Source organism: Dermacentor variabilis, chromosome 5 (genome assembly GCF_050947875.1).
Source record: "Dermacentor variabilis isolate Ectoservices chromosome 5, ASM5094787v1, whole genome shotgun sequence".
Lineage (NCBI taxonomy): Eukaryota > Metazoa > Arthropoda > Arachnida > Ixodida > Ixodidae > Dermacentor > Dermacentor variabilis.
Window position 1 is genome coordinate 201933497 of NC_134572.1, and position 12200 is coordinate 201945696.

Here is a 12200-nt window from a genome sequence, read left to right on the forward strand (position 1 = left end):
CGGGAAGGGATTAAGGCGGATTAATGATGAATTAGGGTTGATTAAGGAGGATTAAGACCGTATAGGGTAGGCTAATGTGCATTAGGGGCGATGTAGGTTGATTAGGTTGTATTAAGGTGGATTGGGAGTATTAAGGTGGATGAAGGAGCATTAAGGTGGTTTAGGCTGGACTAAGGTGAATTGGGGTTCATTGAGTATTACGAACGATTAGTCTAGCATAATTAATCCACATTAAGCACATTAATCCACCGAATCCAGATTCGGCGACCTTAACCCTCCTTCCTTCACTTTAATCCACCATAATAATCCACCATAAGTAAAAGTAACGGTTTGGCTTGACGAACCAACCGACTGAGCTACCTTTCCGGGCAACATTGAAGGATCACGAGTTCAAATCACATGTTATGTTCCTTTTTTTCCCTTTTTTTCTTTCTTTTTAATGTCTTTTCCTTCATTTTATCACTGTACGGAAACTCTCCTAAAAAAATTATATATCCTCACTTATGTGTGGCCACACATGTGCAGGTCATAAATACCAGGTTCTGTAGCCGAGTGCCATCCATGCGGTATAACCGAGCTCCGATTGGTCCACCTTGACTGATCAAATAGGGCACCACTGTAGTTTAAATTAGGCGTACAACTCCTGCGGGACCCGCCGTGGTTGCTCAGTGGTTATGGTGTTAGACTGCTGAGCACGAGGTCGCGGGATCGGACCCCGGCCACGGCGGCCGCATTTCGATGGGGGCGAAATGCGAAAACACCCGTGTACTTAGAATTAGGTGCACGTTAAAGAACCCCAGGTGGTCGAAATTTTCGGAGTCCTCCACTACGGCGTGCATAATCAGAAAGCGGTTTTGTCACGCATAACCCCATAATTCAATATTTAATTTAACTCCTGCGGGGACGGTAGAGTATCCGTCTCCAGTGCAAGAGGACCGTGATTCAAATCCCGGTGCCGCGCAATTCTCCACCGGAAAATACAAAAAAAAAACCGTGTGTTGAGAAAATTGCACAAACAGGCCTGGAGTGCGGCCTGATCCCGGTGACCAGAACCGGGATCAGGCAGTCTAGCAGTGTTATTGGAGGAATTAGAGGGTAGTAAATGGGATATAATAGGGCTCAGTGAGGTTAGGAGGACAAAAGAAGCATATACAGTGCTAAAAAGCGGGCACGTACTGTGCTACCGGGGCTTAGCGGAGAGACGAGAACTAGGAGTCGGATTCCTGATTAATAAGGAAATAGCTGGTAACATACAGGAATTCTATAGCATTAACGAGAGGGTGGCAGGTCTTGTTGTGAAACTTAATAAGAGGTACAAATTGAAGGTAGTACAAGTCTATGCCCCTACATGCAGTCATGATGACCAGGAAGTCGAAAGCTTTTATGAAGACGTGGAATCGGCGATGGGTAAAGTCAAAACAAAATACACTATACTGATGGGCGACTTCAATGCCAGGGTAGGCAAGAAGCAGGCTGGAGACAAGTCAGTGGGGGAATATGGCATAGGCTCTAGGAATAGCAGAGGAGAATTATTAGTAGAGTTTGCAGAACAGAATAATATGCGGATAATGAACACCTTTTTCCGCAAGCGGGTTAGTCGAAAGTGGACGTGGAGGAGCCCGAATGGTGAGAGTAGAAATGAAATCGACTTCATACTCTGCGCGCACCCTGGCATCATACAAGATGTAGACGTGCTCGGCAAGGTACGCTGCAGTGACCATAGGATGGTAAGAACTCGAATTAGCCTAGACTTGAGGAGGGAACGGAAGAAACTGGTACACATAAAGCCAATCAATGAGTTAGCGGTAAGAGGGAAACTAGAGGAATTCCGGATCAAGCTACAGAACAGGTATTCGGCTTTAACTCAGGAAGAGGACCTTAGTGTTGAAGCAATGAACGACTATCTCATGGGCATCATTAAGGAGTGCGCAATAGAAGTCGGTGGTAACGCCGTTAGACAGGAAACCAGTAAGCTATCGCAGGAGACGAAAGATCTGATCAAGAAACGCCAATGTATGAAAGCCTCTAACCCTACAGCTAGAATAGAACTGGCAGAACTTTCTAAGTTAATCAACAAACGTAAGACAGCGGACATCAGGAACTATAATATGGATAGAATTGAACAGGCTCTCAGGAACGGAGGAAGCCTAAAAACAGTGAAGAAGAAACTAGGAATAGGCAAGAATCAGATGTGTGCGTTAAGAGACAAAGCCGGCAATATCGTTACTAATATGGATGAGATAGTTCAAGTGGCTGAGGAGTTCTATAGAGATTTATACAGTACCAGTGACACCCACGACGATAGTGGAAGAGAGAATAGCCTAGAGGAATTCGAAATCCCACAGGTAACGCCAGAAGAAGTAAAGAAAGCCTTAGGAGCTATGCAAAGGGGGAAGGCAGCTGGGGAGGATCAGGTAACAGCAGATTTGTTGAAGGATGGTGGTCAGATTGTTCTAGAGAAACTGGCCACCCTGTATACGCAATGCCTCATAACCTCGAGCGTACCGGAATCTTGGAAGAACGCTAACATAATCCTAATCCATAAGAAAGGGGACGCCAAAGACTTGAAAAATTATAGACCGATCAGCTTACTGTCCGTTGCCTACAAAGTATTTACTAAGGTAATCGCAAATAGAATCAGGAACACCTTAGACTTCTGTCAAGCAAAGGACCAGGCAGGATTCCGTAAAGGCTACTCAACAATAGACCATATTCACACTATCAATCAAGTGATAGAGAAATGTGCAGAATATAACCAAACCTTATATATAGCTTTCATTGATTACGAGAAAGCGTTTGATTCAGTCGAAACCTCAGCAGTCATGGAGGCATTACGGAATCAGAGTGTAGATGAGCCATATGTAAAGATACTGGAAGATATCTATAGCGGCTCCACAGCCACCGTAGTCCTCCACAAAGAAAGCAACAAAATCCCTATAAAGAAAGGAGTCAGACAGGGAGATACGATATCTCCAATGCTATTCACAGCATGTTTACAGGAGGTATTCAGAGGCCTGGAGTGGGAAGAATTGGGGATAAAAGTTGATGGAGAACACCTTAGCAACTTGCGATTCGCTGATGATATTGCCTTGCTTAGTTACTCAGGAGACCAATTGCAATGCATGCTCACTGACCTGGAGAGGCAAAGCAGAAGGGTGGGTCTGAAAATTAATCTGCAGAAAACGAAAGTATTGTTTAACAGTCTCGGAAGAGAACAGCAGTTTACAATAGGTAGCGAAGCACTGGAAGTGGTAAGGGAATACATCTACTTAGGGCAGGTAGTGACCACGGATCCGGATCATGAGACTGAAATAACCAGAAGAATAAGAATGGGCTGGGGTGCGTTTGGCAGGCATTCTCAAATCATGAACAGCAGGTTGCCACTATCCCTCAAAAGGAAAGTGTATAACAGCTGTGTGTTACCAGTACTCACATATGGGGCAGAAACCTGGAGGCTTACGAAAAGGGTTCTGCTGAAATTGAGGACGACGCAACGAGCTATGGAAAGAAGAATGATGGGTGTAACGTTAAGGGATAAGAAAAGAGCAGATTGGGTGAGACAACAAACGCGGGTAAACGACATCTTAGTTGAAATCAAGAAAAAGAAATGGGCATGGGCCGGACATGTAATGAGGAGGGAAGATAACCGATGGTCACTAAGGGTTACGGACTGGATCCCAAGGGAAGGGAAGCGTAGCAGGGGGCGGCGGAAAGTTCGGTGGGGGGATGAGATTAAGAAGTTTGCATCAACGACATGGCCACAATTAGTACATGACCGGGGTTGTTGGAGAAGTATGGGAGAGGCCTTTGCCCTGCAGTGGGCGTAACTAGGCTGATGATGATGATGATGAATCCACGAAAGTCCTCCTTTATGCACCCTAATCCACCTTCATCGACCTTAATCTACTTTAACCCTCCTTAATGCACTTTAATCCTGCTTAATCAACCCTAATCCTCTCTCATTCACTTTAATCTACCTAATCCACTATAATCGTCCTTAATTCACCCTAATCCACTTGAATCCACATTCATCTACCTTAGTCCACCCTAATCCTCGTTAATCCACCCTAAGCTTGCTCGTTAACTTTAATTCACCCTAGCCCACCATAATCCTCCTTAATGCACCTTCATCCTTCTTAATCCACCCTTATCCTTCTTCATGCACTTTAATCCATCCTAATCCACTATAATCGTCCTCAATGCACCTCAACGCACCTTCATCCACCCTAATTTACCTTCGTCGACCTTAATCCAACCTAGTCCTCCTTTATGCACCTTCATTCACCCTAATGCACCTTCATCGACTTTAATCCACCTTAATCCTCCTTAATACACCTGAATTCATCTTAATCCAATCACTACTCAATCATTACTTTGCTAATCAATAATCATCGCTTATACGCGGCTCCACATGCTTTAGTTCGCATCCCGCCTTCCTTCGGCTCCATGATATTTTCTGTAGCTCACAACTGGACCATGAAACAGAGGTCTAAGGCTTTCGCTTATTAAGCCACACACAAAGGGATGTGTCACAAGCAATACTAGATCAGACGCACGAAGTAAAGCATCTTATCATGTGGCAGAAAAATTGTCTGGAGTATAGAACTCGCCTCAAAGCTGCCTTTACATCGGTATGCCCCGTTCATACGGCTTTAGGAAAAAAACCAACCTCCTCAAAAACGTTGCCTCCAGCATTATCAATGCTGTTATTAGCATTTCTCAAAATTTTCAACCCCGCTGGGGCGCGCAACTGGCCCAAAGTAACACGCCTCCATAGAATCGTGCGGCCCGTCCGCGGGAGCCCAGGAGCAAAAGCGGGCCGTGCGCAGCCGGCGGGCGAGGAGAATCAAGAAGGAAAGCGCTGTGAGGAGGAGAGTGTCGCTACTTTCAAATTATCAAGGGGTTTTAGGCCAAGCATGGCGGCAGCGCCACCTCGCGAGAGGAGACGGCCATAGATTTAGTAGGAGACGGCAGAGGGTCACATAAAGAACAACTTTAGAGAAGGGAAACTGTACCTTCCACAGTGGTTCGAAAATAAGAAGCGGCAGCGCATGGAACTTAGCGGGGGGCCCGACAGAGGGCGCTACCTAAACAGGAAGCGGAAATGTCTTTTTTTTGTGCAATATCTAATATGGCCGCTTTATACCGTTGGCTGGCGTACGCTGGGCGCTGGGTACGCGCCGTGCTCGCCTCGCTGGCTTTGCGGCATGCCGCAGCTGCCGCGTTTTAATGCCCACGAGACCAAAGAGCCTCTACTGACGCCCATATAAACAAACCACAAGTGAGTGAACAGGACGTGCGACATTTATTGGCAGAAGCAAAAACAGTGCACCTTCTCATACAAGATCAGAAATAAAATTTGCATGTTGAGATGCGCTGTAAACATTAAGGCGAGCTCGTAAACTGCTCACTTTCGTCGTCGCACATGGCGATCTGGTAACGAGCGACAATCAGTAGCGCAAGCAAATTGGGCAGTGCACCACCTGTTTGCATCGACAGTCGCCGTAACTTGCATTGCGAAGCAATCGGGTGACGCAGAGCATCTGCTGCCGCAACCAACACAGCGACATGGACTAAACGGCATTTTAGCGTTCCCGCCTTTCCAACCTGCACGTTTCTTTTTGTTCTTTCGGGGGCCGCTAATGTGTAACTCATAGTTGGTGCCCCACATTCTCAATATGGGCATCACCATTTTGCAGCCACTTTTGCAGGCCTTTCCACCCATGTGGCTATCAACTTCGGACCATGTAATAACGTGTGCTGGTCTCCGCTCACGCCACATCACGGCCGATGAAGGCCCACAAGCATAATTTGCCGGCGGCTGCAGCAGGAAATGTCGAATGGGGAGAGCACCAATTACGGTGCATGTAAATTGAGAGTCTTTGTCGCTGTGTGGTCTGCAGGAGCAGATGGTTACCTCGGGAGACTGTTGCCCGTGCAGCTGACCAGGTCGCCACATCGAAGAAACATAACACGGCGACCATTATCAAATTAGACTCTGCATTCAGTCACCACATAAGGTTCAGACAATACACTGTACATTGGCTAAGATCCACATGACAACAGTGGGCATCCACGCACTACAGGTCACTTACAGCACATTCAGCTATCCGATTTCAGGCACAGTGCTTGCCTACATCGCACATGGTGGTCTAGTAACGAGTGACAACCAGCAGCACAAGCAGATTGGACAGTGCCCCACCTGTTTGCACTGACAGTCGCCGTAACTTGCGCTGCGAATCAATAGGGTGACGCAGGCACCTGCTGCCATAGCCAACACAGCGACACGAACTACCCAGCATCCTAGCGTTACCTCTTTTCTTACATGCACGTTTCTTTTTGTTCTTTCGGTGGCCGCTAATGTGTCACTCACACTCAATTGGTGCCCCACCTGCTCTCAATATGGTTGTGGTCTGTTTTGTGGGAATCGCCATTTCGCAGTCACTTTTACAGGCCTTTACACCTATGTGGATATCAACTTCATACGCTTCAAACCATGTAATCATGTATGATAGTCTCTGTTCACGCCAAATCACGGCCAAAGAAGGCCACAAGCACACTTTACCCATGGCTGCAGCAGGAAAGGACAAACAGGGAGCACCAATAGCAGTACATGTAAACAGGGAGTGTGTGTCACTGTGCGGACTGCAGGAGCAGGTGCTTACCTCGAGAGGCCGTAGGCCAATGCAACTGAACAGGCTGCCACATCCCAGAAATGTAACATGGAAACCATGACCAAGTGGGACAACATTGAAACAAGATTCTGCAATCAAATCACTTCAGCATACTCTAACATAACGCTCAATCTATACATTGGCACTATACATTGGCTACGATCTACATGACAACAGTAAGCATACACGCACACGGGTTGCTGGCGGCACATCCAACCGTCCGACTGTAGGCATAGTGCTTGCCTTCGTCACACACAGCACTTTGGTAACAAGCAACAACCAGCAGCGCAAGCAGATTGGACAGTGTGTCCCACGTGTTTGCACCGACAGTCTGCGTTGAATATGAGCAACTTGCATTGCGAAGCAATCTGGTGACGCAAGCATCTGCTGCCACAGCCAACACAGCGACATGGAGTGCCCGGCATTTTAGCGTTACCGCTTTTCCAACCTGCATGCTTCTTTTTGTTCTTTTGCATGCCACTAATGTGTAATTCACACTTGGTCCCCCACATTCTCTATATATGGGCATGGTCGGTTTTGGGACATCACCATTTTGCAGCCACTTTTGCAGGCCTTTCCACACATGTGGATATCAACTTCATACACTTAGAACCATGCAATTATGTATGAGAGTCTCCGTTGATGCCAAATTATGGCCGAGGAAGGCCACAAGCAAAATTTGCACACGGCAGCAGCAGGAAAGGACGGAACGGGGAGCACTAACCACGGTGCGTGTAAATTCGCAGTCTATGTCACTGTGCGGACTATAGGAGCAGGTGCTTGCCTCGAGAGACTGTTTCCCAATGCAACTGACCAGGCTCACACATATGAGAAACGTAACACGGTGACAAGTACCAAGTCAGACAGCAGCGCAACCAGATTCTGCAATCAATCACTTCAATGTAGCTTGCACAAAAACACAGGCTATCGAGCAAGAATAGCAATCCTGAATGAAACTAGGAATTCAATATGGGAATGAGAAAGCTTGCATTCAAGAAAGAAGCCACCCTACCTTTAAAGCACTGAAAGCCAAAAACATTAACAAAAGGTAAATGCTACATAGCACACAGTGTAAAGGTTAATGCAAGACACACGCCAATGCCGCATCAGCTATTTCAGGAGAGGAATTGCACATGGCAACATACACTAGAAAGTACTGCTACAGATATGTTATGCTTTTAGACAGTGACTGGTATTAAGTATGAGCAAAGAATCGGTTGACCTTTAATGTTTGGATGAGGAATGGGAATGATCTCTAACAAAAATGTGTAATGAAGAAAGCTTGCATTCATTGAAACAAAATTATACTTGGCACGAATTGGCAAGGCCAGGAAGCTCACTAAGGAAGGGCAAGCTGACAGAACACTCTTAGCCAGCGTCGTCTGTGCTTGTTCAGAGGTTGAACGTGCATCTGAAGACACAGAATTTTTGTTGTTGAGGTACCTGGATGACTCGGCCAATATCCGTGCTGGTGGAATGATGGCGTAGGCTCTTTTCACTCTTGAAACAGTCGTCCGTAGACTTGATATCTCATCCAAAGAATTCTGGAATGGCTTCTTTGTTCGTGGTCTTGCGAATTCAGCTCCAGCCCCTTCCTGTTGGTGTAGATGGGGGCTCCCGTGATGACCAAGGTGTACTTTGCACATACTCTGTTGAGGCAGAGCAGTGGCACATGAGATACAGCAGAGATTATACAAACTCATGTAGTGTCTTCTTTCATATTCGAGCCAATTATGCTGAACTGTAAACATGAACAAACGTTCATATCATCTGCTACAAACAAATCACATGCAACTCAAGACTAGCAAGCCAATACAGCATATATCAAGCATATTTATTTCTGAACCAGGTGTTGTTAACCTTGTAGTAGCAGCCAATGTCCACACAATGGCCTTGTTGTAGCAGGCCGCAGCTTCTGTTTAGTGTGTAGAGTGTGTTGCTTTATACTGGTGCCATCCTCATTACTGCATGTCTGGAACAGAAATTTTGACTGCATCAGAAATTGAATAAGCACAATTTTGCAATATAAAATGCGAAAAGGTGCGACATATACATTGCAATGGTTTGTGACTACAGAACACATGCAAATGTACACTGTTTGTTCTAGGGTGCTTAAGCAGCATGGTAAATAAATATGGTTACTCTGCGTAAAATTGATGTCTGCGTAACTAGAATGCATGTCAACAGCTTAAGTATTATTAAGATCACAAATAAGAACATTTGTGCGCTCGTTTATACACTAGAAGAGGTCACACTGCTGATTTCACAAGCAAATAGATTAAAGACATGAAGCTATTAGAAATGATGCATTCTTTTTGTGCATGAACGTGATGCACCTCTTCACTACTGCAAAAATAAATGTCCTGAGGTAAGCCAAACTGAACAGCAAGAACATTTGGAGCCAACAGGTACGAAATGTGGGTGAATTATCAAGTGTGCAACTGTTTAATACATTAAATTCAGTACTTTAGCTTCAGTTTATCAAAAGTTTATTCAGTTCTGTGAACAAAAGAAGTTGCCGGCGTACTCGAAAAAAATATATATTGATAAGGCAACTCAGTCACTTATGGCTACGGCTACAACGAAATGAAAAATGTGACGCGCGTTCCGATATCGCTTTCTCTTTCGTGAATGTGTGTATAATGGTGGCCTCGCAACTGAAAGTTTGTTTCGGAAACAACAATGGAGGGTCCTGACTGCCCACATGTAATGCAGCATCTAGTTCGTTGACTTGCCTCCGCCTGTCCTGTGCTACCGGGGCTTAGCGGAGAGAAGAGAACTAGGAGTCGGATTCCTGATTAATAAGAATATAGCTGGTAACATACAGGAATTCTATAGCATTAACGAGAGGGTGGCAGGTCTTGTTGTGAAACTTAATAAGAGGTACAAAATAAAGATTGTACAGGTCTACGGCCCTACATCCAGTCATGATGACCAGGAAGTCGAAAGCTTCTATGAAGATGTGGAATCGGCGATGGGTAGAGTGAAAACTAAATACACTATACTAATCGGCGACTTTAGTGCCAAGGTAGGCAAGAAGCAGGCTGGAGACAAGGCAGTGGGGGAATATGGCATAGGTACTAGGAATAGCAGGGGAGAGTTATTAGTAGAGTTTGCGGAACAGAATAATATGAGGATAATGAATACCTTCTTCCGCAAGCGGGACAGCCGAAAGTGGACCTGGAGGAGCCCGAACGGCGAGACTAGAAATGAAATAGACTTCATACTCTGCGCTAACCCTGGCATCATACAAGATGTTGACGTGCTCGGCAAGGTGCGCTGCAGTGACCACAGGATGGTAAGAACTCGAATTAGCCTAGACCTGAGGAGGGAACGGAAGAAACTGGTACATAAGAAGCCGATTAATGAGTTAGAGGTAAGAGGGAAAATAGAGGAATTCCAGATCAAGCTACAGAACAGGTATTCGGCTTTAACTCCGGAAGAGGACCTTAGTGTTGAAGCAATGAACGACAGTCTTGTGGGCATCATTAAGGAGTGTGCAATGGAAGTCGGTGGTAACTCCGTTAGGCAGCATACCAGCAAACTATCGCAGCAGACGAAAGATCTGATCAAGAAACGCCAATGTATGAAAGCCTCTAACCCTACAGCTAGAATAGAACTGGCAGAACTTTCGAAGTTAATCAACAAGCGTAAGACAGCTGACATAAGGAAGTATAATATGGATAGAATTGAACATGCTCTCAGGAACGGAGGAAGCCTAAAAACAGTGAAGAAGAAACTACGAATTGGCAAGAATCAGATGTATGCGTTAAGAGACAAAGCCGGCAATATCATTACTAATATGGATGAAATAGTTCAAGTGGCTCAGGATTTCTATAGAGATTTATACAGTACCAGTGGCACCCTCGACGATAATGGAAGAGAAAATAGTCTAGAGGAATTCGAAATCCCAAAGGTAACGCCGGAAGAAGTAAAGAAAGCCTTGGGAGATATGCAAAGGGGGAAGGCAGCTGGGGAGGATCAGGTAACAACAGATTTGTTGAAGGATGGTGGACAGATTGTTCTAGAGAAACTGGCCACCCTGTATACGCAATTCCTCATGACCTCGAGCGTACCGGAATCTTGGAAGAACGCTAACATAATCCTAATCCATAAGAAAGGGGACGCCAAAGACTTGAAAAATTATAGACCGATCAGCTTACTGTCCGTTGCCTACAAAGTATTTGCTAAGGTAATCGCAAATAGAATCAGGAACACCTTAGACTTCTGTCAAGCAAAGGACCAGGCAGGATTCCGTAAAGGCTACTCAACAATAGACCATATTCACACTATCAATCAAGTGATAGAGAAATGTGCAGAATATAACCAACACTTATATATAGCTTTCATTGATTACGAGAAAGCGTTTGATTCAGTCGAAACCTCAGCAGTCATGGAGGCATTACGGAATCAGGGTGTAGATGAGCCATATGTAAAGATACTGGAAGATATCTATAGCGGCTCCACAGCCACCGTAGTCCTCCACAAAGAAAGCAACAAAATCCCAAAGAAGAAAGGCGTCATGCAGGGAGATACGATATCTCCAGTCCTATTCACAGCGTGTTTACAGGAGGTATTCAGAGACCTGGATTGGGAAGAATTGGGGATAAAAGTTAATGGAGAATACCTTAGTAACTTGCGATTCGCTGATGATATTGTCTTGCTTAGTAACTCAGGGGACCAATTGCAATGCATGCTCACTGAACTGGAGAGGCAAAGCAGAAGAGTGGGTCTAAAAATTAATCTGCAGAAAACTAAAGTAATGCTTAACAGTCTCGGAAGAGAACAGCAATTTACAATAGGCAGCGAGGCACTGGAAGTCGTAAGGGAATACATCTACTTAGGGCAGGTAGCGACGGCGGATCCGGATCATGAGACGGAAATAATCAGAAGAATAAGAATGGGCTGGGGTGCGTTCGGCAGGCATTCTCAGATCATGAACAGCAGGTTGCCATTATCCCTCAAGAGAAAAGTATATAATAGCTGTGTCTTACCAGTACTCACCTACGGGGCAGAAACCTGGAGGCTTACGAAAAGGGTTCTACTCAAATTGAGGACGACGCAACGAGCTATGGAAAGAAGAATGATAGGTGTAACGTTAAGGGATAAGAAAAGAGCAGATTGGGTGAGGGAACAAACGCGAGTTAATGACATCTTAGTTGAAATCAAGAAAAAGAAATGGGCATGGGCAGGACATGTAATGAGGAGGGAAGATAACCGATGGCCATTAAGGGTTACGGACTGGATCCCAAGGGAAGGGAAGCGTAGCAGGGGGCGGCAGAAAGTTAAGCGGGCGGATGAGATTAAGAAGTTTGCAGGCATGGCATGGCCACAATTAGTACATGACCAGGGTTGTTGGAGAAGTATGGGAGAGGCCTTTGCCCTGCAGTGGGCGTAACCAGGCTGATGATGATGATGATGTAAGTTAACGAGGCGAATAAATTACATAGCGATTGAAGCAGCGATGTTAAACGACTCACCGGTATTGCTGTCCCCAGTCGCAGCAGGACCCGGCTCCCATTTCGA